Below are 24,940 nucleotides of genomic sequence, written 5' to 3'. Positions count from 1 at the left end.
TGGTCAGAGAACCCTGAGCAGAGACACAGTTGGTCCCTTTGACTTTGGTCTGTGATTGAGGAAAGGGCAATTTCTTTTACCAGTGGGCCATTGCTGCCAACCAGCTGTGGGCAGTGCTAGATCTTCCTCTCTTCACCTGGTAATATGCAGCCAGGTCACATGCCAGACCCTGACATATGCCTCCTTCAGTTTCTGATCTCCTTTTCCAAATATCTCCATCACCTACCATCCACATCTGTAATTGTACTCTATGAGTCTTGAAGACTTCAGAAATCACTTATAATATGAAATATAGCTGCATGTGATCATATTTTATTTTCTGTAGTCTTCCTTAAACATGACTTAATAATTTAGCAGATACTAATTGATGGTCATTGAGAACAAAAAGGAGACAATTTGGGAATATTATGATACAATGATGCCAAAATATTTTGCTCACAGAGGACTTTGTAGAGCTGTAGAAAGGACAATAAAAAATAAAGTGAAAAAAAATTACCAAAATGAATACTAAGTTGTTCTTGTATGTAAAATATGTAAAAGAGTAGTGTTGTAAGAGGCCCCAGAATTTGTAAATGGGAATAATTTAAGGTATTGGGTTTTTTCTTTAAAGTTGCTATTTAACAGGATTCAGATACTTAGATGCATTTTCTATAGCTTCAGTGTATATATGTATATATGTTATATGTAACAGGTATATGACATATGTATATTTATTACATGTATTTATTTAATTTAGATATAGCAGAGGATAAAAATGGAGGAATTTCTGAAGGAACTGGATTGTAAACCAACCTTTCGAAGAAGCAGGTATTGAAAGAGAAAATTGCCATTTAGAGGGGATGGCATAAGCTCATGGAGGGGGAAATCACACACGAGGGGGCTACAGGCTGCTTGAACAAGGCACAGTGGCCAAAGGGGCGAGGCTGGGGGTGTGAAGTTCAAGCCAGGTGGAGGGAGCAGCTGATGAAGCAATCTGTAGGGGCAGCCTTGGTGTGGATATGGAAGGTTCCCAGTAAGCTCCTGGGCAGAAGGATGACTCCATATGAAGACTGTGAAATTGGCACTGGACAGACAGCTGGGTCAGGGCTGTTGAGGGAGACAGGGGACTGGAGGGAAATAAAGTGTCTGGTTGATCTCCAGCCATACACAGGTGAGTCTGACAAAGTGGGCAGAAATAATGTCTCCACCTCTTTCAGGGTGGGTGTGGAGGGTCTGCTCTCATTTCCCTCATCTAGGCAATTTCTTGGATAAAGATGAAGAGACTCGGAGGGATGGTTCCCTCTAGGTAAGGCTTTAGAGTGGGTCAGGTGGTCCTTTTCAGATGGCCCTTGCCCCTCCCTGCAGAAGGGGCTCAGGCTCCCTTCTGTGCATCTTTTTTTGAGATGAACTATTAGGAAACCCATCGTGTTCAGGGAGCTGTGTCTTTTGCCTGGTGGTAGAACAATGACACATGCATTCTGGCCGATGTCTGGCTCCATTTTTGGAACCCATAACAATTATTCCTTTAAAATTCCAGATTGAAATGGAGAACTGAAATCTGAAAGTGGCTCTTCAAATGAGTGGGGCAATGTGTTTTAAGCATTTAATCTCGAAAGATTCCACTCACCTCCTCCAATTATTTTAGAGGCTGATTTTCTCTGAGAATAGAGAAGCAAAGAGAGGAAACTCACTTTAATCTAATGTACTCTTAGTCAGTTTAGGGGGCTAAGGCCACAATTGGTGTTTGAAGGGAAAAAAAAATAGACCCCCAAGTGGAGCCAGGAAGGCTTCCATTTTCTTCTCAGCCTTAACGCACCCTCAGGAAATGATTGAAGCCTGGGAAATTATGAATATCAGATTAATTGAACAGGAAAACCAGTGAACAGCTGCAATTTTCTATCATGGATTTTTTTTTTAAATTTAAGAGATAGGAAACCTTTTTATGCATTGGGTTTTCCAAATTGATTTCAAGAGTATATTATCCTAATATGTAGTAATTTTACACAATAAAAATTGGCTTTCTACTTGGAATTTTAGGCATGAGAGTTGCATCATGATTGTTATACTTATTCGTTCTCTGATGAAAGAAAAGAAGATTGAACATTAAAAGCTGAAAGTCATCCATACAGTTGTCCCAATAGCAATCTGTGTACCTTTAACCCTGAGGAGGAAAAGTAATTACCCTACGGCTTCTGATGACCTCAACTAACCTTTGCTGAAGGGCCAGAGAAAATAAAAGCTGACCATCAGCCTGCCCTGGTTGCCCTGGGCTTAACCTGCTGTGTGAATGAAGAACAACCCAACAATAGGATGAGAGGATGTTGCCATGGAAATAGCCCTGGACGAAGGAGCAAAAATCAGAAATTTATCACAATTAATTGTTCTATTAAGAACCTCCCATCTTTTGGATTATTCCCTGGGGGTAGGGAGGGAAGATGTGTTCTCATTTAGATCTTATGAGAGAAAATTATGCTTGCATAAATGAGGCAGCCCATAAAGTAAAACCATTCTAAGTAGTGACAAGAATTGGACAGCTTTGTGAGAGATGGAAGGATCTATATCTCCTCATAATCTATAAAGATGCAAACGCAAACAGCCAGGACGAGGGCCAAAGAACCTCATTCTATCGGGGAACCAGGTGAAGTGTGGGTCTGGACATACGTCTTTTTCATATTTTCAGTAGACTGTTGCCTGTGCTTTCATGCCTTGGCAAGGGCTGCAAAGTACAGGTAATGACATTTTAACAGTACAGAATTGTGTTGTCATATTTTATTCTGCTTATTTAGCCTTTCTGTTAAATAGAATCCAAGTTCTATGTATTTTTAACGTGAGCTTGTTTAGATCAGAAAATAGAAGCTTGCTATCCGATTATGTTCAGATTAAACTAGACTAATCCATGATGCTCTGGGTGCCATAGACTAATTGCAGAAAAAAGAAATGGAGTGAGAAATACTTCCTTTATGGAGAACCTACAAGTTATCTCTTAGGTAGAAGCAGACGTATTTAAAAGTAATAATATTTTTATTTTTAACATGAGAATGTTTTCATTTTTATTCATCATACGAAGATGAAATTAGACTTTAAAAATGTGGATTTTTTGATCAGTTCTTTCATTTATTTGTATTAAGTGGATTAATTAATTATTGAGCAAAGGACTGTATGTCAACTTAACTTCTTTTTCGCATGACAGATAGCAATATGAAACACTATTTTCTGTATTTCCTAAATAGTGAGTTACTCATGTTAATCAGTTTTTAAAATAATTCGTGGTGCTAAAACAAAGCAGGTGGTTAAGCTCAGACATTGATTTTCTCTTTAAGGGGTATTTCATCAGTGAAATTTTAACCACCGATGAAGGAGAATGTAAACCATAGTAGGCGTTCACTGAAGACTCTTGCTTACAATGAGAAGATATGTTTTTCTGTCACAGCGTAAGATGCCAACATGAGTTTTATCCATGAATATATGAACCTATGAATTTTAACTCCAGATGTTGATAGGAAATTAATCTCATACTGGGAAGCATTATCAGCTTTCATTAGAACTTGGGAAGTTTACATTTAGTAGAAATAAACTTTTTAAATAAAGGGACATGTGTTGGAAATTCTGTTAACTAACAATGAAATCCAGCTCTTGGGCTTCTTGTTTACCCATCTGCTCTCTGCAGTTAGTTTATTACTCGTTTGGTGCGATTCTGGTATGGTTAGGGCCAGGATTCTGTTTGCTAACCCCCCAGGTACCTGTGGTTGGAAGGCCCATCTCAAATAATATAATAGACTTGGCCAGACTCATTCAACTCTCTCTGTGGCCTTTGGCAGGCTTTTAAGCTTTTTCTCTGCTATAGATAATAGTTTTTCTTAAGTGGCAGCAACATAGCTCTAAAAATACATCTACAATAAGGTCCTAGTTGTACTTACCTTATAGTTCAGCAGCACCTTGCTGGTGGCGATCATGCTTCTTAATTTCCATTTGCTTTAGTTTGCTGGTAAGCACATACCTGCTTGTAGGGTGCTAAGAGTGTTCTTTCTGGCTGAGATGTTTGCAGCGTTGGCCTTCGTCTTTATAGTTCTCACTTTATTTGGAACCTCTCCAGGTTTTCTCTGTTTATTAACTCTCACCTGGATGGCTTGGCTGAGGCAGCGGAACCAAAAGTAAAGATGGTAATGGGTTTCTGTTGTTTTACCTGTTTGGGCCAATAGAAGAATGAAAGGGAGAATGATGATCAAGATCAAAATGTAAAAAACAGTGCTAATCTTTCCTTACATAGAGAGAGGCAGCAGATATCTACCTGGTCTCCCCCATTTAAAACGATTATGCATAATTTCTGCTGGTTTGGATAATCAGTTCTGTATTATAATTATGGAAAGATATTTAATTATGTACAGTTTACTTATGGACTACATTTTTATTGTTCTTAATTTTGTTCAGAGGAAAAAAATTATATATATTTAGTGAAGTTTACATAGAAATCTTGCCAAAATAATTTTGTAAGGAATAAGGTAGATCAAATCTCTCAATGACTAGATATTTAAGTGCAGACATGAGAGTATTTACTGATTTATAACTAATAAAGCTTCAACTTAACTGCTCTTTAATGACACCTATAAAAATGGTATTAAAGTGTGACGAGCAATTTAAAAGACAAGGACTACTGAGAAGAGTTTTTTATATTTTTGTAGCTATCTGCACTTTATTTTTAATCTTTTATTCTATGCGTGCAGACTTAACTATGAAATAAATCCACAAACTCTTCAGTGTAAATGAGGAGCTAAATACAGAATGTAAGAATCACAAAAATAATTATGTCATAAATGAAAGCAAAAATTAGATGATAAATATGTGTGTGGAAAAATGCCAAAAATTGCCAGCCACTACACTTTGAGTGTACGTATTAAAAAACCAACATGGCATTTTGTGAAGAGAGTTCAAGATAATTTTTATAGGGTTAACATTACATATTTTAAACAGCATGGTATTTTGTCAGTAGAGTTTAAGATAATTTATATAAGGCAAACATACAAATTTTTAAAATTGCATGGCATTTTGTCAAGAGAGTTTATGATAATATTGGGTTGAATAGACACTTTCAACTGAAAGGGGAAAAACTATTTTAACAGTTTTTGTGTGTTAACACTATCAGCTCCAAATTAAGCAAACATTAACGACGTGACATTATTCTGACATACTCAGTCTTTAAAATATCTTTCCATGGATTACGTGTGGTGTAATGAATCATATATAGAATATAGGATATTTTAGCGGAATATCAAACTGTGGTGTTAGTACTGTGTCTGGGTTAAAGAATGTGAAAACATCATAAAAAATTATATGGCATCAGTGTTCCTCATCAAAGGACATAATTCAGTCTTGTTCAACAGACTGATGGAAATGAAATGCTGTCAACCTTTCTACATTTTCAAGCACAATGTATAAAGAAGGTAACTCATGAAAACAAATTTAGATCCATTTAAATACACCGCAGAAAACAAAGATATTCCAAAGAAATAGTCAAATTTGCTTCTCATCAAGTCCTGCAAGGTTCATCCTGGGTTGAAGCAGGGAGTAGGAATTTTATAAACGATTATGTTATTTAATAAACATATATATATCTCTCTCCATATATATTATGTCATCCTGAAGCAAACGATTAACCCAGTTAAAAGTCACAACTACTAGAATTCAATATACAATAGTACCAGGTATCCAGCTGTGAAGTAGCTGGGCTTAGGGCTTTCTACTTCCACCTCCCCACCACAAGCACATAACTACAGTTCATATCTAAGCTTTGAGTAAGAATATCAGCTACCCTAAAAGTTACCTTCAGGATGAAATACCTTTAAATGCTGCAGCGCCCTGGATTTCCAGTTAACCAAACTATATTTCCAGCAGAAACTCCTGGGGTATAGAGTAGTTCTCGTCTGTAAGCCCTTCCCGCTGGTCTTCTTAGGAAGCGTTGCTGGAGCGCTTTATTTATTTATTTTTAATCCTGTTGATAATTTGACTGTCTGTCAACTAATGCTTGCCGACTCATCACTAGCGTTTCTTAGGGTGGAGATGACTGGAAGGTTGAAGGACTGCAGGCCATACATCATTCTCCCCTTCTCAGTGCACCTTAATGTGAACATGGCATCATGACTCTGAGGAAAGGAGGGGAAAGCTGAGCCATCAGATATTCCATAAATTGCAGGCTTTCCCTGTGTCCTGTAGTGCCGGAAAGGGGGATTATTGCTGCAGAAAAAAAAAAAAATCTGGCCACACCGTAGAAATAATCATTGCAGTTGAGCTCCCTGCTATCTCCCCCTGTTTTTTTTTCTCTCTTGTTCTCTCTCTGTGTCTCTTCCTCCCTCTTTTTCTTGCTCTCTGTACGAGGCCCCAGCTGATTCAGGCTGCATCCAACCATACATAAATCATTCCCCTTATTCTATTGGTTACATGGTACATGGCAAGTATTGATTTTTTCCGTTGCCTCATTGCTGGAGAACACTTGGTTTTTGTGAGACAGAAAAAGAAAAAACCAAACCAAACCAAACCATAGCAAACAAAAAAACCCTCACCAGAGTTTTGTCTAGATAAGAAATAATCAGGTAGATGTGTACCATGCTGATGATAAGTGCATTCTAAAAACAGCATACTTTTGGGAGGCCTTTTGCTGTCTATTTGCATGTTCCCAATATCTCCTGTCTCAAAATTAAAAAAAATAAGAATTGCTTCTAGTGGTGGAGAGCTCTGGGCTAAGGAAGTAGGAAGGATACACCCAGAGAGAGATCCTCTCTAATTGTTCAGGGTAAGGAGGCAACTAATTGATCACTGCTAACTCCAGGAAAAAAAGAAAGTTTAGTTAAAACACAACTCACTCACAAAACAGGAATAAAGAGGCAAACATGATGCCTCATGGCCAAATGACAACATACGAGACAGGAAGAAAGAGATGTTTGCCCAGGTTTATTTTGTGTGGTGATAAAATGTTCAATTGCGCCTTGTTTGTGTGAAGTATAAATGTAAAACACTGTCAAAATACTGTGTCTTGTAATACTCAGGGGCGGGAAATAGCAAAAAAGCAAATGTGTCTTAGTTTAGGATTCTGACGTAATTCTTCAGAACCTAAGTTAAAACACACAGGAGTCTTCGTATTTGTCACCAAGAGCCATTTGTTTTAAAGTGATAGTGGCTCTTGGACTCTATCCAAAGGGGTTTTATTCCTGAAATATCAAAATGACTTCTTTATGAGGTAATGCTGTCCAAAGGAGCATCCCAATATATGAGGAAATTGTTATAACGAGGAAATCATTATAAGAAGGTGATAGTGCTAATATAAGATGTGGCAAGATGGTAAAAACCCATTTTCATTTTATGAGCCTATGTCACAACTGATTATTAATCTAAGAAAGGGCGAAGTTTAAGAACAAAACAATTCAGTGAGTTACACAGGGTATTTGTGTTTTTTTCTTTTTTTTGAGACGGAGTCTCACTGTTGCCAGTCTGGAGTGCAGTGGCGCCATCTCGGCTCACTGCAACCTCCGCCTCCCGGGTTCACGCCATTCTCTTGCCTCAGCCTCTTGAGTAGCTGGGACCACAGGCATCCACCACCACGCCTGGTTAATTTTGTTTTTGTATTTTTAGTAGAGACAGGGTTTCACTGTGTTAGCCAGGATGGTCTCGATCTCCTGACCTCGTGATCTGCCTGCCTCGGCCTCCCAAAGTGCTGGAATTACAGGCGTGAGCCACCACGCCCTGCCAATTTTTGTATTTTTGGTAGAGGCAGGGTTTTACCATGTTGGCCAGGATGGTCTCGATCTCTTGACCTCATGATCTGCCCGCTTCAGCCTCCGGTGGCAGGGTATTTTCTTTTGTGTTCTACTTAGAGCTGTCAACTAATAAATTTACCATGCAAGTGAGAAGTGTAATGGCTTCTTTAACCTACTTTATGAAGTTAAAACATTTCTTTTAAACCCAAGCCTTTACTCCTTACATAAACAGAGTCCATTAAAGTTAAACTGTCAGAAGCCTCAGAAGTCAGACTATGATTTCTCCTTTTTTTTCTTCACAAAAGTTGTGCTGGAGGATTCTTTTTGTCTTTTTGGTCTGTGAGTTTACTTTGCGGCCCTTGGTCCTTAATCCATGTTTATGGTAAGTTCTGCCCAACAGAGGATTCTGCGGAGTTGAGCTGCGAGGGGCTCAACCTGCTAACGCAGGTTAGAGCTGTGGCCAGCCCTTTGGGTGTTTAGCCTCTCAATGCACAGAATACTACTCATCTCTCTTCTCTTTATCAATCCCTTTTATTGAAGCACCCAGAGCTTCTCTTTTTACATTTAAGTGCTGGTTTATCTAAATTGCCATTTCAAGGGAAACCGTGAATTAAGATTTGGGAGAAGGCCTTAGGAAAACCTGCATGGAATTTTGTAGATATTAATGTTTCATTGTTTTGTTTGTTTGTTATAGTTTGGGGCTCCAGCCCACTGCTTATTTTCTCAATCATCTCATATCCACGTACTGGGGAGAGTAAGATTGCCTGTCAACTTACCTAGATGGCGAAAGAGTTCCTAAAGGACTTTGAGCACTTTGAATTTGAAAGGAAACAGACAAGAAAATGACAAAAACCATAGGCAACGCTTTGAACCTGACCTTTTTACTTTTTTCTTTTCTCTGCCTCATCCTTTCCTAAGTCAACAACTTGAACATCTTTCTTGACCATTAGTTGTTGCCAGTGGTTCGCTGGGCCGAGGGGAAGCTGCAGAGCTAAACGCCCATGCCTCCTCCAAACGCAGTGGGCTCACTGGGCAAACATACAGGCATAAAAACTTCTGCGCAAGTAGAGGTGCATGTCACACACGGTATAGGTTTCTGCTGTGTAACTCTAGTACTCTCTATAGGTCTGTTTCTCTAGAAAAATCATATAAGAACCTTAAGTAATGAATACCAAAAGTGCTCTTCGTTTCAATGTTTTATTTTCATTCACTCTAACAAGATTTTAACTGACAAGCAGAGCCTTGCCCACAGTGGACACTAAACAGGCATTTGTTTGTTTAGTTTGGTACAGTGTGGGCTCCAAAGGAGAGGTAACTATAACCAAGGCTAGCAATTATTATGCACTTAGGGGGTCACATGTATTATTTCATGTATTATTTCATAGCAACCCTGTTTTTAACCAACCTTATTTTTATGCCCATTTTAAAAAATGAGGGCATTGAGGCAGAGAGAGGCCAGGTAATTTGCTGAAGGCCACCTTGCAAATCAAAGGTGGAGTTGTGTTTCAGACCCTGTTGCTGTTAACCATCACCCAGTGAGGTGGGGCAGTGGCTGCCTGGCAGAGGCCCTTTTTGCCAGCTGGGAGTCTTGAGCAAGAGCTTCAGCAAGAGCATAGCTTCTGTGCTGGACTTGAAGCACATTGTATCCCATGATTTTCATATTCTGTCGGTATACGTTGGTTCACTATGAAAAAAAGAAATCTTTAAAATTTCCTAATAGCGATTGCCATTGAAAGGAATTTCTTTGTGAACGCTTTTGAACATGAATATCATTTTTGGGAGGAAAATGTCTACCTGCTAACTATTTGGTGTGGTATAGCTAATGTGAGGCTCACGCATGGAAGAAGTGATGGTGGCAGGGCCCCAGCACATGAGAGTCCCAAATAGAACCCACACCCTGCTCTGAGGAACCGTGATTTTCCACAGAAAGTGGTAAGAATGCTCAGTTGAATTAATAGGTTTTTCCGAGAACCCAAACACCACTCTTTCTTTTATCTCTTCTACTGAAACACTGCTGGGGAAACAACATAGTGAGTGGGGCTTACCTTAGATGATCTCCTGTAACATCAGGTCATAATGGCTTCAAAATTTTAAGGTAGGAAGAAATGTAGTTGAGAAGCTGGTTGTCGATGTTGTCTGCAGCAAACTCCTTAGAGGAGGAAGATGGCTCAAACCTATTCTGAGGGGACTAAACCGAGGTTTTCCTGCCAGAGTCCCCTCTTACCCAGTGCTCTTGGTCTCTGTAACAGAACATTTATGCTTAAGTATTGAGGGCAAGTATGTATTTCAAAATGTAAACTAAATAATAATAATAATAAAGTTGGTAACTGACGTGGGCACACATCACCAGGCATCCATTTACCTTTCTTCTCATCACATTCCTGCCATTGTTTTTGCTCTTCTTTGTGCCCATCTGATGGATATACTGGCCAATTCCCAAACTAAGATCTGGAAGGGACATTATGACAGTGGCTACCTTAGAGCATATCCCAAGAAATACTGCTGCCCAGCCATTTGCTTACTCCTGGACTGCATTAGCAGTTGATAAGTCCCAGTAAACAGGGCTGTCCCAACTTATCGGCACTCATTTCATGGCCTGGGTAGAAAAACAAAAGAGGTGTGAATGGGCTGTGGGAGAAGACAATGTAACCAATACCCTGTGTTCTAAAACTGGACCAAAAAGAACCAGGGAAAGGCATTTTACCTGAATTCATTGCTTAGCAACAAAGACATTACCTCCAGAGAATGCTGTCCTATAGGTTACTGAGTAACTGGCTGTGACAATTACCAAACAGCTGGCCTACTAATCTACATACCTTTAACCCCAGCCAGCTGAAAAGGGACCATGGACAGTTCACAAACAATAGACACACGTCTAATGTTTTATTTAAGAGCTGACAGAAGTCACAGCTGTATGGGTCCTGCAGCCACTTGGCTTGAACTGTTGTAACTTGGATGTCCTGCCCTCCAGGGTCTGTGGCACGTGAAGAAACAGTTTCTACCAGAAGGCAACCTGGTGGAGCTTTAGGGAGGAAATACATCTTGTAACTAACCCCAAAGTGCAAAATTTTGTTGAGGAGGAAGAACTGGATGCAAAGAGTCATTTAAAGGCAAAATAAAATCTGCTTTTTCCCAATTTCTAATTGATAAATACTGAGTTGGCCTGGCAATAGAATATCATATACAACAGATTAGAGACTTATGATATTGTTAGATATAAACAGTGCTTAGCACAATTTTGACTCTAGGAGGATTAGATTCAGATATTTTTACTCTAAAAGACCACATTATAAGCTGGGATTTCTTACTAAGTAATTTATTTTCTGGGACTCTGAGAAAAAACCATCAAACCAAGATACATTTGTCTGCATATATTATTTACATGCATATCTTGAGGATTTTTAATTCCTAACATCTGAAAGTACTTTGCTCTGTATCTGTGAACCCTCAAAATGTCTACTTGCAGGCTGACATGAAGGTCAATCTATTGCATGATGGACTGTCCAGAATAATTTAGAGGAGGCCTCCCTACAATCCCCTGCCCCACCTGCCTCCATAAGACCCATAGGGTCTCTCAGACTCTATTTCTAGTAAATGGAACTATAAAGTGCTGAAATTGGTCTTTAAAAATGAACATGCCAGAACCTCCAGCCTCCACAACTAAGTCATGAGTCGTCATTCTTGGAAGTTTTACTTCCATTTCAGTTGTGCTGGTATTAAGTGAGACATCTTAGGAACTCTTTGGAACTTGTTTACCATCACATAAGGAAGCCCATTATCTTACTTTATAGTCATGTTTCATTTTGGAGAAACCAAGAAAAAAGGCCAATAAAAAAGGAAAAAATCTGACCCCGCTTACCAGAATGGCACAGTAGTAGTGCAGTTTGATGATCGGAGTTTTGTTTAAAATAATGTGTTTTAATGGATTAATGGCCTTTCAGCTTTAGAAGATAATCCGAAATGATGTATTGAATGCTAAAATGTAGTCAGACAGCCCTTGTAGATCCTAGCATTTCTAGGATTTCACGTAATATTTTTAGCTCTGCACATTGTAGAGGTGCTAGCTTTTCTATACATCTATAAATATACTGGTTATTTTTGGTGATGAAATTTTTTAAAATCATCTTTGGCAAGTAATTCAAATATCACACATTTTCTACAAGTACATGACTCTCTGGGTATTCCCTAGCTATTTCATCAATTAAGTTAGTAGGTCCAATATGAATAATAGCTGCCATGCATTAAGTGCCTACAGTGTACCAGTCACTTTACAGGCATACCTCAGAAATATTGTGGGTTTGGATCCAGATCACTATAAACAAGTGAGCCAAACAAATTTTTTGTTTCCAATTGCATATAAAAGTAATGTTTATACTATACTTTAGTCTGTTAAGTGCATAATAGCATTATATTTTAAAAAATAATGACCATACTTTCAGTTAAAAATATTGCTGAAAAATGCTAATGATCATCTGAGCCTTCAATGAGTCATAATCTTTTTGCTGGTGGAGGGCCTGGCCTTGATGTTGATGGCTGCTGACTGATCAGTGTGATAGCTGCTGAAGATAAGACCACAAATAAGTTTGACACATAAATTGACTCTTCCTTTCATGAAAGATTCCTCTGTAGCATGGAATGCTATTAGATAGCATTTTACCCACAGTAGAATTCTTTCAAAGTTGGAGTCAATCATCTCTGACCCTGCTGCTGCTTTATTAACTAATTTTATGTAATAAAATAAGTTACATAATAGTCTAAATCCTTTGTCATTTCAACAATTTTTATAGCATCTTCACCAGGAGAAGATTCTATCAGAAGAAACCACTTTCTTTGTTCATCCATAAGGAGCAACTCCTCATCTGTGAAAATTTTATCACGAGCTTGCAGCAATTCAGTCACATCTTCAGGCGCCACTTCTAATTCTAATATTATTATTTCCACCACATCTGCAGTTTTTCCTGTAGTAAAATCTGGAACCTCTCCAACTCATCCATAAGGGTTGGGTCAACTTCTTCCAACTCCTGATAATGTTGATATGACTCCCTTTCATGAATCATGAATGTTCTTAATAGCATCTAAAATGGTGAATCCGTTCCATAGTTTTCAATGTACCTTGCCCAGATCTATCAGAGGAATTTCTATCTGTGGCAGCTAAAGCCTTACAAAATGAATTTCTTAAATAATAAAACTTGAAAGTTAAAATGACTTCTAGATCCCTGGGCTACAGAATGGATGTTGTGTGAGCAGGCATGAAAACAACATTCATTTCTTTGTATACCTCCATTACAGCTCTTGGATGACCAGTGCATTGTCAATGAGGAGTAATGTTTCGAAAGGAATCTTTTTTTTTTTTTCCTAGCAGTAGGTCTCAACAGTGGGCTTAAAATATTCAGTGAACCATGCAGTAAACACATGTGTTTTCATCCAGGCTTTTTTTATTCCATTTATAGAGCACAGGCAGAGTAGATTTAACATAATTCCTAAGGGCTGTAGGGTTTTCTGAATGGCATATGATAATTGGCTTAAACTTAAAGTCACCAGCTGCATTACCCTCTAAAAAGAGAGTCTGTTCTTTGAAGGTTTGAAGCCAGGCATTGATTTCTCATCTCTAGCTATGAACATCCTACCTGTCACCTTCTTCCTAGAGAAGGCTGTTTTACCTATGTTGATAATCTGTTGTTTAGTGTAGCCGTCATCATCAATTATCTTAGTTAGATTTTTCTGGAAATTTTGCTGCAGTTTCTATATCAGCACTTGCTGCTTCGCCTTGTACTTTATTTTATGGAGAGGTTTCTTTCCTTAACTCTCATGAACTAACCTCTGCCACCTTCATACTTTTCTTCTGCACCTTCCTTACCTCTCTTGACCTTTACAGAATTGAAGAGAGTTAGTACCTTGCTCTGGATTAAGCTTTGGCTTGAAGGAGTGTTGTACCTGGTTTGATCTTCTATCCAGACCACTCAAGCTTTCTCCCTGTCAGCAATAAGGCTGCTCTGCTCTCCTATTATTCGTGTGTTCACTGAAGAAGCACTTTTCATTTCCTTCAAGAACTTTTTTCTTTCCGTTCAGAACTAACTGTTTGCAAGATGCCTAGCTTTGGTCTATCTTGGCTTTCAGCAGGCTTTACTCACTAAACTTAATAATTTCTAGCTTTTGATTTAAAGTGAGGAACATGTGACTTTTCCTTTCACTTGAACAATTAGAGATCATTGAAGATTATTAATTGGCCTAATGTCAATATGGTTGTGTCTCACGGAATAGGAAGCCCAAAGAAAGAAAGAGAGACAGGGGCATGGCCAGTTGGTGGAGCCATCAGAACACACACAGCATGTATTTATTAAGTTCTCCATCTTAATATGATGCACTTGATATGAGCACTGTTTGTAGCACCCCCAAAATTGTAATAGTAAAATCAAAGATTGCAGATCACACATCACCAAAGCAGACATCATCATAATAATAATACATTTGAAATATCGCAAGCATTACCGACATGTGACACGGAGACATGAAATGAGCAAATGCTATTGGAAAAATGGTGCCAATAGGCTTTCTCGATGCAAGGTTGCCCCAAACCTCTTTGTAAAAAACCTCTTTTTAAAAAACACAGTATCTGCAAAGTGCAATAAAGCAAAGAGCAATAAAATGAGTTTTGCCTGTATATATTTCACTTAAAATTCTTAAACCAGTTCTGCAAGATGTTGTCACCTGCATTAAAAAATTTGTTTTGATTTTTAGATCCCATAAATGAGAATATGTGACACATAATAATTGTACATATTTATAGAGTACATGTGATATTTTGATACCTATATACAATGTATAATGATCAAGTCAAGTTAATTGGTATATCCATCACCTCAAACATTTATTATTTCCTTGTGTTGGGAATATTCAAAATTCTTTCATCCAGCTAATTTGAAATATACAGTAAATTATTGTTAACTACAGTCACCCTGCTGTGTTACAGAACATTAGAACTTATTCCTCCGAACTAATTTTAATTTTGTAGCTGTTAACCAATCTCTTCTTATCCCTCTCTCCTCTTTCCATTCTCAGTCTCTCGTAACCACTGTTTTACTTTCTGCCTCCATAAAATCCACTTTTTTAGCTCCCACATATGAGCGAGAATATGTGATATTTGTCTTTCTGGCTTATTTCACTAACACAGTGTCTGCCAGGGTCGTCTGTGTTTTTACAAATGACAGGATTTCAGTCTTTTCCATGGCTGAATAATATTCCATTGTGTATATATACCACACTTTCTGTGTCCATTTATCCATTGATGGACACAGGTTTATTTCATATTTTGCCTGCTGTAAATAGTGCTGCAATAAGCAGGGGAGTGTAGGTAGCTCTGACATATTGATTTGCTTTCCTCTGGATATACACCCAGTAATGGAATGACTGGATCATATTATATTTCTATTTTTAGTTTTTTGGCTAACAGCCATACTGTTTCCCATAATGGCTGTACTAGTTCACATTCACATAAACAGTCCATAGTAGTTCCCCTTTCTCCACATTCTTGCCAACATTTGAATTTTTTGTCTTTTTTATAATAGCCATTTTACTGGTAAGATGATATCTCATTGTGTTTTTGATTTGCGTTTCCCTCAACAAAAAATGTTGAGCATTTTTATCATAGACCTGTTGGCCTCTTTTAAGAAAATGTGTATTTAGAGTGTTTGCTCATTTTTTAATTGGATTTTTTTGTCTTTGCTACTGATGTCTGAGTCTTTATATACACTAGATATTAATCCCTTGTTGGATCGACAGTTTGTAAATATTTTCTCCGAATCTTTAGGTTGTCTCTTCACTCTGTTGATTGTTTCCTTTACTGTACAGAAGCTTTTTAGTTTGACATAATCCCATTTGCCTATTTTTGTTTTTGTTGCATGTGCTTTGAGATGAATCTAAGAAGTCTTTACCCGGACTAATGTCCTGAAGTATTTCCCCTATGTTTTTGTCTAGTAGTTTGATAGTTTTGGGACATATGTTTAAATCTTTAATGTCTTTTGAGTTATTTTTGTACATGGTGGGAGGTAAGGGTCTAATTTCATTCTTTTGCATGTAGATATCCAGTTTTCTCAAAACAGTTTATTGAGGAGATTGTTCTTTCCCCAATTTTTGTTCTCGATGCCGTCATTGAAAGTCAGTTGGCTGTAAATACATAGATTTATTTCTGGGTTCTCTATTCTGTTCCATTGGTCTGTGTATCTATTTTAGTCCCAGTACCATGCTGTTTGGTTACTATAGCTTTGTATTATATTTTAAAGTCAGGTAGTGGGATGTCTCCAGCTTTGTTCTTTTTGCCCAAGATTGCTTTGGCTATTTGGAGTCTTTTGTGATACTATACAAATTTTGGGATTTTTTTTCTATTTCTGAGAAGAATGTCATTTGTATTTTTCTACAGATTGCATTGAATCTGTAGATCACCTTGGGTATTATGGACTTTTTAACAATATCAATTCTTCCAATCCATAAACATGGAATATCTTTTTATTTTTTGTGTGTGTCCTCTTTGATTATTTTTAAATCAATGTTTTACAGTTTTCATTGTAGAGATATTTTGCCTCTTTGGTTAAATTTATTCCTAGATGTTTTATCTTGTTTTTGTAGCTATTGTAAATTAGATTTCTTTCTTTTTTTAAAAAATTATACTTTAAGTTCTGAGATACATGTGCAAAACATGCAGATTTGTTACATAGGTATACATGTGCCATGGTGGTTTGTTGCACCCGTCAACTCGTCATCTACACTAGGTATTTCTCCTAATGTTATCCATCACCTTACTCCCCACCCCTGGCAGGCGCCAGTGTATGATGTTCCCCTCCCTGTGCCCATATGTTCTCATTGTTCAACTCCCACTATGAGTGAGAACATGTGGTGTTTGGTTTTCTGTTCCTGTGTTAGTTTGCTGAGAATGATGGTTTCCAGCTTCATCCATGTCTCTGCAAGGAAATTGAACTCATTCTTTTTTATGGCTGCATAGTATTCCATGGTGTATATGTGCCACATTTTCTTTATCCAGTCTAACATTGATGGGCATTTGGGTTGGTTCCAAGTCTTTGCTATTGTGAATAGTGCTGCAATAAACATACGTTTGCATGTGTCTATATGGTAGAATGATTTATAATCCTTTGGGTATATATGCAGTAATGGGATTGCTGGGTCAAATGGTATTTCTAGTTCTAGATCCTTGAGGAATAGCCACACTGTCTTCCACAATGGTTGAAATAATTTACACTCCCACCAACAGTTAAAAGTGTTCCTATTTCTCCACATCCTCTCCAGCATCTGTTGTTTCCTGGCTTTTTAATGATCACCATTCTAACTGGCATAAGATGGTATCTCATTGTGGTTTTGATTTGCATTTCTCTAATGACCAGTGATGATGAGCTTTTTTTCATATGTTTGAGTGTCTGTTCATATCCTTCACCCACTTTTTGATGGGGTTGTTTGTTTTTTCTTGTAAATTTGTTTAAGTTCTTTGTAGATTCTGGATATCAGCCCTTTGTCAGATGGATAAATTGCAAAAATTTTCTCCCGTTCTGTAGGTTGCTTGTTCACTCTGATGATAGTTTCTTTTGCTGTGCAGAAGCTCTTTAGTTTAATTAGAACTCATTTGTCAATTTTGGCTTTTGTTGCAATTGCTTTTGGTGTTTTAGTCATGAAATCTTTGCCCATGCCTATGTCCTGAATGGTATTACCTAGGTTTTCTTCTAGAGTTTTTATGGCTTTAGGTCTTACATTTAAATCTTTAATGCGTCTTGACTTAATTTTGTATAAGGTGTAAGGAAGGGGTCCAGTTTCAGTTTTCTGCATATGGCTGGCTGGTTTTCCCAAAGGAGTCCTTTCCCCATTGCTTGTTTTTGTCAGATTTGTCAAAGATCAGATGGTTGTAGATGTGTGGTGTTATTTCTGAGGCCTTGGTTCTGTTCCATTGGTCTAAGTATCTGTTCTGGTACAAGTACCACGCTGTTTTGGTTACCATAGCCTTGTAGTATAATTTGAAGTAAGGTTGTATGATGCCTCCAGCTTTGTTCTTTTTGCTTATAATTGTCATGGCTCTATGGGCTCTTTTTTGGTTCCATATGAAATTTAAAGTAGTTTTTTCTAATTCTGTGAAGAAAATCAATGGTAGCTTGATGAGAGTAACATTGAATCTATAAATTACTTTGGGAAGTGTGGCCATTTTCATGATATTGATTCTTCCTATCCATGAGCATGGAATGTTTTTCCATTTGTTTGTGTCCTCTCTTATTTCTTTGAGCAGTTGTTTGCGGTTCTCCTTGAAGAGGTTCTTCACGTCCCTTTTAAGTTGTATTCCTAGGTATTTTTTTCTCTTTGTAGCAACTGTGAATGGGAGTTTGCTCATGATTTGACTCACTGTTTGTCTGTTACTGGTGTATAGGAATGCTTGTGATTTTCGCACATTGATTTTGTATCCTGAGAATTTGCTGAAGTTGCTTATCAGCTTAAGGATGTTTTGGGCTGAGATGGGGTTTTCTAAATATACAATCATGTCATCTGCAAACAGAGACAGTTTGACTTCCTGTCTTCATATTTGAATGCCGTTTATTGCTTTCTCTTGCCTGACTGCCCTGGCCAGAACTTCCAGTACTATGTTGAATAGTAGTGATGAGAGAGGGCATCCTTGTCTTGTGCCAGTTTTCAAAGGGAATTCTTCCAGTTTTTGCCCATTCAGTATGATATTGGCTGTGGGTTTGTCATAAATAGCTCTTATTAATTTGAGGTATGTTCCATTGATACCTAGTTTATTGAGAGTTTTTAGCATGAAGAGGTTTTGAATTTTATTGAAGGCCTTTTCTGCATCTATTGAGATCATAATGTAGTTTTTGTCATTGATTCTGTTTATGTAATGGATTACCTTTATTGATGTGTGTATGTTGAACCAGCCTTGCATGCCAGGGATGAAGCCAACTTGATCGTGGTGGATAAGCTTTTTGGTGTGCTGCTGTATTCAGTTTGCCAGTATTTTATTGAGTATTTTTGCATCAATGTTCATCGGGGATATTGGCCTGAAATTTTCTTTTTTTTTTTTATGCCTCTGTCAGTTTTGATGTCAGGGTGATGCTGGCCTCATAAAATGAGTTTGGGAGGATTCCCTCTTTCTCTATTGTTTGGAATAATTTCAGAAGTAATGGTACCAGCTCCTCTTTGTACCTCTGGTAGAATTTGGCTGTGAATCCGTCTGGACCTGGACTTTTTTTGGTTGGTAGTCTATTAATTACTGCCTCAATTTCAGAGCCTGTTATTGGTCTATTCTGGGATTCCACTTCTTCCTGATTTAGTCTTGGGAGGGTGTATGTGTCCAGGAATTTATTCATTTCTTCTAGATTTTCTAGTTTATTTGCATAGAGGTGTTTATAGTGTTCTCTGATGGTAGTTTGTATTTCTGTGGGATCAGTGGTGATATCCCCTATATCATTTTTAGGAAATACAGAGAACACCACAAAGATACTCCTCAAGAAGAGCAACCCCAAGACACATAACCGTCAGATTCACCAAGGTTGAAATGAAGGAAAAAATGTTAAGGGCAGCCAGAGATAAAGGTCGGGTTACCCACAAATAGAAGCCCATCAGACTAACAGCAGATCTCTTGGCAGAAACCCTACAAGCCAGAAGGGAGTGGGGACCAATATTTAACATTCTTAAAGAAAAGAATTTTCAACCCAGAATTTAATATCTGGCCAAACTAAGCTTCGTAAGTGAAGGAGAAATAAAATCCTTTACAGAGAAGCAAATGCTGAGGGATTTTGTCACCACCAGGCCTGCCTTACAAGAGCTCCTGAAGGATGTACTAAACATGGAAAGGAAAAACTGCTACCAGCCACTGCAAAAACAAACCCAAATGTAAAGACCACCAACACTATGAAAAAACTGCATCAACTAATGGGCAAAATAACCAGCTAGCTTCATAATGACAGTATCAAATTCACACATAACAATATTAACCTTAAATGTAAATGGGCTAAACACCCCAATTAAAAGGCACAGACTGGCTTATTGGATAAGGAGTCAAGACCCACTGGTGTGCTGTATTCAGGAGACCCATCTCACATGCAAAGACACACACAAGCTCAAAATAAAGGGATGGAGGAAGATTTACCAAGCAAATGGAAAGCAAAAAACTCATTTGTTCTCCAAGAGCATGTTGTTTAGTTTCCGTATATTTGTACACTTTCCAAAGTTTATCTTTTTATTGATTTCTAGTTTTATTCCATTGTGTTCAGAAAAGATGCTTGATATAATTTTAATTTTTAAAAATGTATTGAGACTTTCTCTGTGGCCTATTATGTGGTCTATCCTGAAGAATGTTCCATGTGCTGATGAGAAGAATGTGTATTCTGCATCTGTCAGATTAAATATTCCATAAATGTCACTTAGTCCATTTATTCTAGAGTGTAGTTTAACTTTGATGTTTCTTTGTGGATTTTCTGCTAGATGATCTGTCTGTTTTTGAAAGTTGAATGTTGAAGTTCCCTACTATGGTTGTATTGCAGTCTATCTCTTCCTTTTGGTCTATTTATATTTGCTTTATAGAGTTGGGTGCTCCAGTGTTAGGTGCATATATATTTATAATTATTGTATACTTTTGCTGAATTGACCTCTTTATCATTATATGATGACCTTCTTTGTCTCATTTAACAGTCTTAGCCTGAAGGTCTATTTTCTCTGATATAAGTATAGGTACTCCTGCTCTCTTTGGTTTTCATTTGCATGGAATATCTTTTTCCATTCCTTTACTTTCAGTCTGTGTGTCCTTACAAAGTGAGACAACTATCCTTGTAGGTAGCATATAGTTGAGTCTTCTTAAAAATTCATTTAGTCACTCTACCTCTTTTAAATGAGGAATTTAATACATTTATATTCAAGGTTGTTATTGATAGATAAAGACTTGCTCCTGCAATTTTGTTAATTGTTTTCAAATTGTTTGGTAGATCATTTGTTCCCTACCTCCTCTTTTGCTTGCTTTCTTTGTGATTTGATGACTTTCCATAGTGGTATGCTTTAGTTTTTTCTTTTTCTCTTTTGTGTATCTATTATAGGCTTTTGCTTTGCAGTTATCCTGAGGCTTACATAATACATCTTATATGTATAACTAGTTTATTTAGACTGATAGCAGCTTAATTTTTATTATATACACAAACTCTCCATTTTTACTCCCCCTTCTTCCACATTTTATGTTTTTGATGTCACACTTCACATCTTTTTGTAATATGTATCCCTTAGCAAATTATTGAAGCTTGCATTGTTTTTAGTAGTTTTGCCTTTTGACACTTATAATAGAGACATAATTGATTTGCCTATCACCATTACAGTATTAGGGTGTTTTGGATTTGACAGTGTATTTACTTTTACTAGTGAGTTGTATAATTTCATATGTTTTTATGATACTAATTAGCAGCCCTTCCTTCAGATTGAAGAACTTCCTTTAGCATTTTTTTTGTAATGCAGATCTAGTAGTGTTAAGCTCTCTCAGCTTTTGTTTGAGAAAGTCCTTATCACCTCTTGTTTTCCAAAAGACAGGATTGCTGGGCATATATTTTTTGTTGACAGTCCTTTTCTTTTAGGATTTTGAATATATCACCCCACTTCCTTCTGGTTTGCAAAATTTCTGCTGAGAAGTCTGCTGATAGTCTTATAGAGACTCCCCTGCATGTAACAATTTGTATAGAGACTCCCCTGTATGTGACAATTTGCTTTTACCTTTGCTGCTTTCAACACTCCCTCTTTGTCTTTAAGTTTTCACAGTTTATCCATGATGTGTCCTGGTGTGGGTCTCTTTGAGTTTATCTGATTTGGTGTGCTATGGGCTTTCTGCATCTGGCTTTCTAATTCCCTCCCCAAACTTGGGAAAGTTTCTGCAATTATTATTTTGATTATGTTTTCGTTCCCTTTCTCTATTTATTTTCCTTCTGGCATGCCAATAATGCATACGTTGTTCTGCTTGATGGTGTCTTAGAAGTCTCTTAAGCTATATTTACTCTTGTTCATTCTTTTTTTTTCTTTCTGCTCTTTAGATTGGATGATTTCCAGTTATCTGTCTTCAAGTTTACTCATCCTTTCTTCTGCTTGATCTAGTCTCCTCTCGAACCCCTCTATTTACATTTTCAGTTCAGTGATAGCACTCTTTAGATCTATGATTTCCATTTGGTAATTATTTATACTTTCTGTCTCTTCTTGAAGTTTTCAGCTTGCTCTTTTATTGTTGTCTTGACCTTGTGAGTATCTTTATAACCATTATTTTGAATCCCTATTACGCAAATCATAAAACTTCACTTCATTCAAGTTGGTTTCTGGAGATTTACTTTGTTCTTTTGTTTGAAATATATTCCTCTGTTTCTTCACTTCCTTGATTCTCTGTTTTTGTTTCTGAGCATTAGATAACTATCTCTGTCTTCATGTTATTAGACTGACTTTGTATATGAGTTTTCACCAATCTGTCTGGCCAGAGATTTTAAGGTGCCTCTCAAATCTTTGTGTTTATCCAGACTGTTATCTCTGTTTTTGGTGGCTCACTGGAGCTTATGATGTGCCACATCTTGATAGTAACCTGAGACTGGTATGATAGGACCCAGGTTATTAAGATGTAGCTGGAAAGTTTAGGGTGTTAGATGTGTATCCCAGTTCTTTGTATCTTCATGGTGTGACTGGGTGCAGGTACAGTAAGTTGAAGAGAGGATCTGCAGCAAATGTCTATTCTCACAGTCAGGATTTACCTTCTAATCCTAGAGGGGTAGTTGCTAATATTGGGATAATTATACATCCACTTGTTGGTTTTCTGTGGTCTTGGGTCACTTAGGATTGCAAAGTCTGTAGCTAGGTCATTAAGGAGACAGTCCCTTGAGTGGGAGTTATGCAGGTTGTGGGCTGGCCACATGGCCAATTCTTTCCAGAAGGAAGGAATAGGCCTGGATTTGTCTCTGGAGTGAGCTAGAGGAAGGTCTTGTGAAGTACCGTGCTCTGGCTCTGGCTACCTAAAGGCCATTGCTTGTTTGCTCTATTAGCTCTCAATGCAAGTTGATTAGAAACCAAGTCCTCAAGGAGCCACTCAAAGTGTGGCTATAAGCCCTTATTGAAGAGAAAGTGAGAGCTGTACATTCCTGCCCCTTTTCTGAACTGCTCCAAGAGAGTATAGCCCCTAGAAGTGTTTGAATGCCTTTTTAAAACCACCTCTTTGTTCCATGATCAAGGGAGACTCACATATGCATAGTCCCTTCTGTTGTCAGAGCTACTAGGTTTAGGATGGAGTCCTTTGGGAGATAGCTTTAAAAATTAGCTTTCAATGTGTATCCTAAATCCCTTCTGGGGAGAAACAGGGAGTTTTATTATGTCTTAAGCCCCTTCTCTGCAAGGAGATGAAATCCCTGGAGATGCTTGCATATCCATTTAAAAACACAACTCTTTTCCTGTTGTTTAGAGATACGTGTATATGCCAGTCTCTTCTGCTCCCAGAGCTAGGAGATTTAGGTTGCAATCCCTTAGGTAGATGTTATAAGAGTTAGGGTGGCTAGACCAGGCACAGTGGCTCACACCTATAATCCCCGCACTTTGGGAGGGTGAGGCCGGCAGATTGCATGAGTCCAGGAGTTTGAGACCTGCCTGGGCAACAAGGCGAAACCCCGTCTCCACAAAATATAGAAAAATTAGCCAGGTGTGATGGCAGGCACCTATTGTCCCAGCTACTTGGGGGGTTGAGGCAGGAGGATCTCTTGAGTTTGGGAGGCAGAAGTTGCAGTGAGCTGAGATTGCACCACTGCACTCTAGCCTGGGTGATGACCTGTCTCAAAAAAAAAAAAAAAAAAAAAAGTTAGGATACTTGGTGTGAATGCAGACTTATCCTAGGCTAGTGGTGGTTTAATAATTGACTGTCCCTTTAACTGCCCATTGTAAGCTAGTTAGAAACAGGGCCAACAGGTGGCTGCTGGAGGGATGCTTGAAGTCTCTGGAGTTGGTGTGCACTTGCCTCTTTTCTTTTTTTTTTTTTAAGTCTAGAGGGATGTGTGTGTATAATCCCCTCGGCTCCCATAGTTGGCAAATTAAGAGTCAAACCATGGGAAAACTTACTGTTAGAGCCCTATTTTGGGGGTCCAGATCCTCCTCTCCACAGGGAGAGACTGGGTGTGGGAGATTCCTTTCCAAATTTTATGGTGCAGTGCCTGGGATGGGGTCCATGCCTGAGTGTGCCTCAGATTCAGTGTAGATGTTTTCTCAGCTGTCAGTGGGTAGGAGCCTCTCTGTTGGTCTTGGACCTTCTCTTTCTTTCTTTCTTTTTTTTTTTTTCGAGATGGAGTCTCAGTTTGTCACCCAGACTGGAGTGCAGTTGCGCCATCCTGGCTCACTGAAACCTCTGCCTTCCAGGGTCAAACAATCCTCCTGCCTCAGCCTCCCAAGTAGCTGGGATTACAGGCGTGTGCCACAATGCCCGGCTAATTTTTGTATTTTTAGTAGAGATGGGGTTTCACCATGCTGGTCAGGCTGGTTTCAAACTCCTAACCTTGTGATCCGCCTGCCTCAGCCTCCCAAAGTACTAGGATTATAGGTGTGAGCCACCGCGCCCAGCCAGACCTTTTGTTAAAGGGAATTGGTCTGTGGTAGATGTTTATTTGGTGCATCCATGGGCAGAGGGAGAGTCAGGAGCTTCCTTTTCTGTCATGTTTCTGATGCCACTCTGTCATCTGCATTTTAAAGATGAGGAAATAGCTCAGAAAAGCTTAATTTACCCAACTAGTGAGTTGAGGTTGGGATTCAAAACTGATATGCTGGGCTCTGAAGTCTATGATTTTTTGAGTATGCCACAAACTTTTTTTTTTTTTTTTTTTGGTAAAATGCTTTTTTAGTATAAGGACAATTTGAAATATCTGAAATACAGAAATAATTCCTTAAACTTTCAGCATTTATTCAGCAAAACATTCATTGAGAACCTACTTTTGCTCATGTCCTGTGCTAGCTTCTTTATGAAGCAACATTCATATGACTGACTATCTCCCTAAACTCAGCTTCAACTATGTCTGGAAGGACAGAGGCATGCACAGCCAAGGAAGACTGGGCTGAGAGACACAGAGGAGAAGGAGTTGGGTTGGGGTAATGGCAATTGAGGAAGGCTGACTTTCATTCGTGCCATGAGGGATGAGGAGCAGCCACTGAACAGAGAAAGCCTGGAAGGACATCTGGTCAACATGGCC

At 38.3% G+C, this 24,940-nt stretch overlaps 1 long non-coding RNA gene across 1 annotated transcript in view; it reads right to left on the bottom strand.

The window, feature by feature from the left end:
• The window catches only part of LOC130541229 (uncharacterized), a 92,151-nt gene extending 88,150 nt beyond the window's left edge, over positions 1 to 4,001 (bottom strand). The window contains exon 1 of the long non-coding RNA XR_008955271.1: positions 3,897 to 4,001. This is a non-coding gene — a long non-coding RNA (uncharacterized LOC130541229). The remainder of the gene's footprint in view (positions 1 to 3,896) is intronic.
• Between the last annotated feature and the right edge of the window lie 20,939 nt (positions 4,002 to 24,940).

This window comes from Pan paniscus, chromosome 12 (genome assembly GCF_029289425.2).
Source record: "Pan paniscus chromosome 12, NHGRI_mPanPan1-v2.0_pri, whole genome shotgun sequence".
Taxonomy (NCBI): domain Eukaryota; kingdom Metazoa; phylum Chordata; class Mammalia; order Primates; family Hominidae; genus Pan; species Pan paniscus.
The sequence above is the reverse complement of the archived record's forward strand: the minus strand, read 5'-3'. Positions and strand labels throughout refer to the sequence as shown.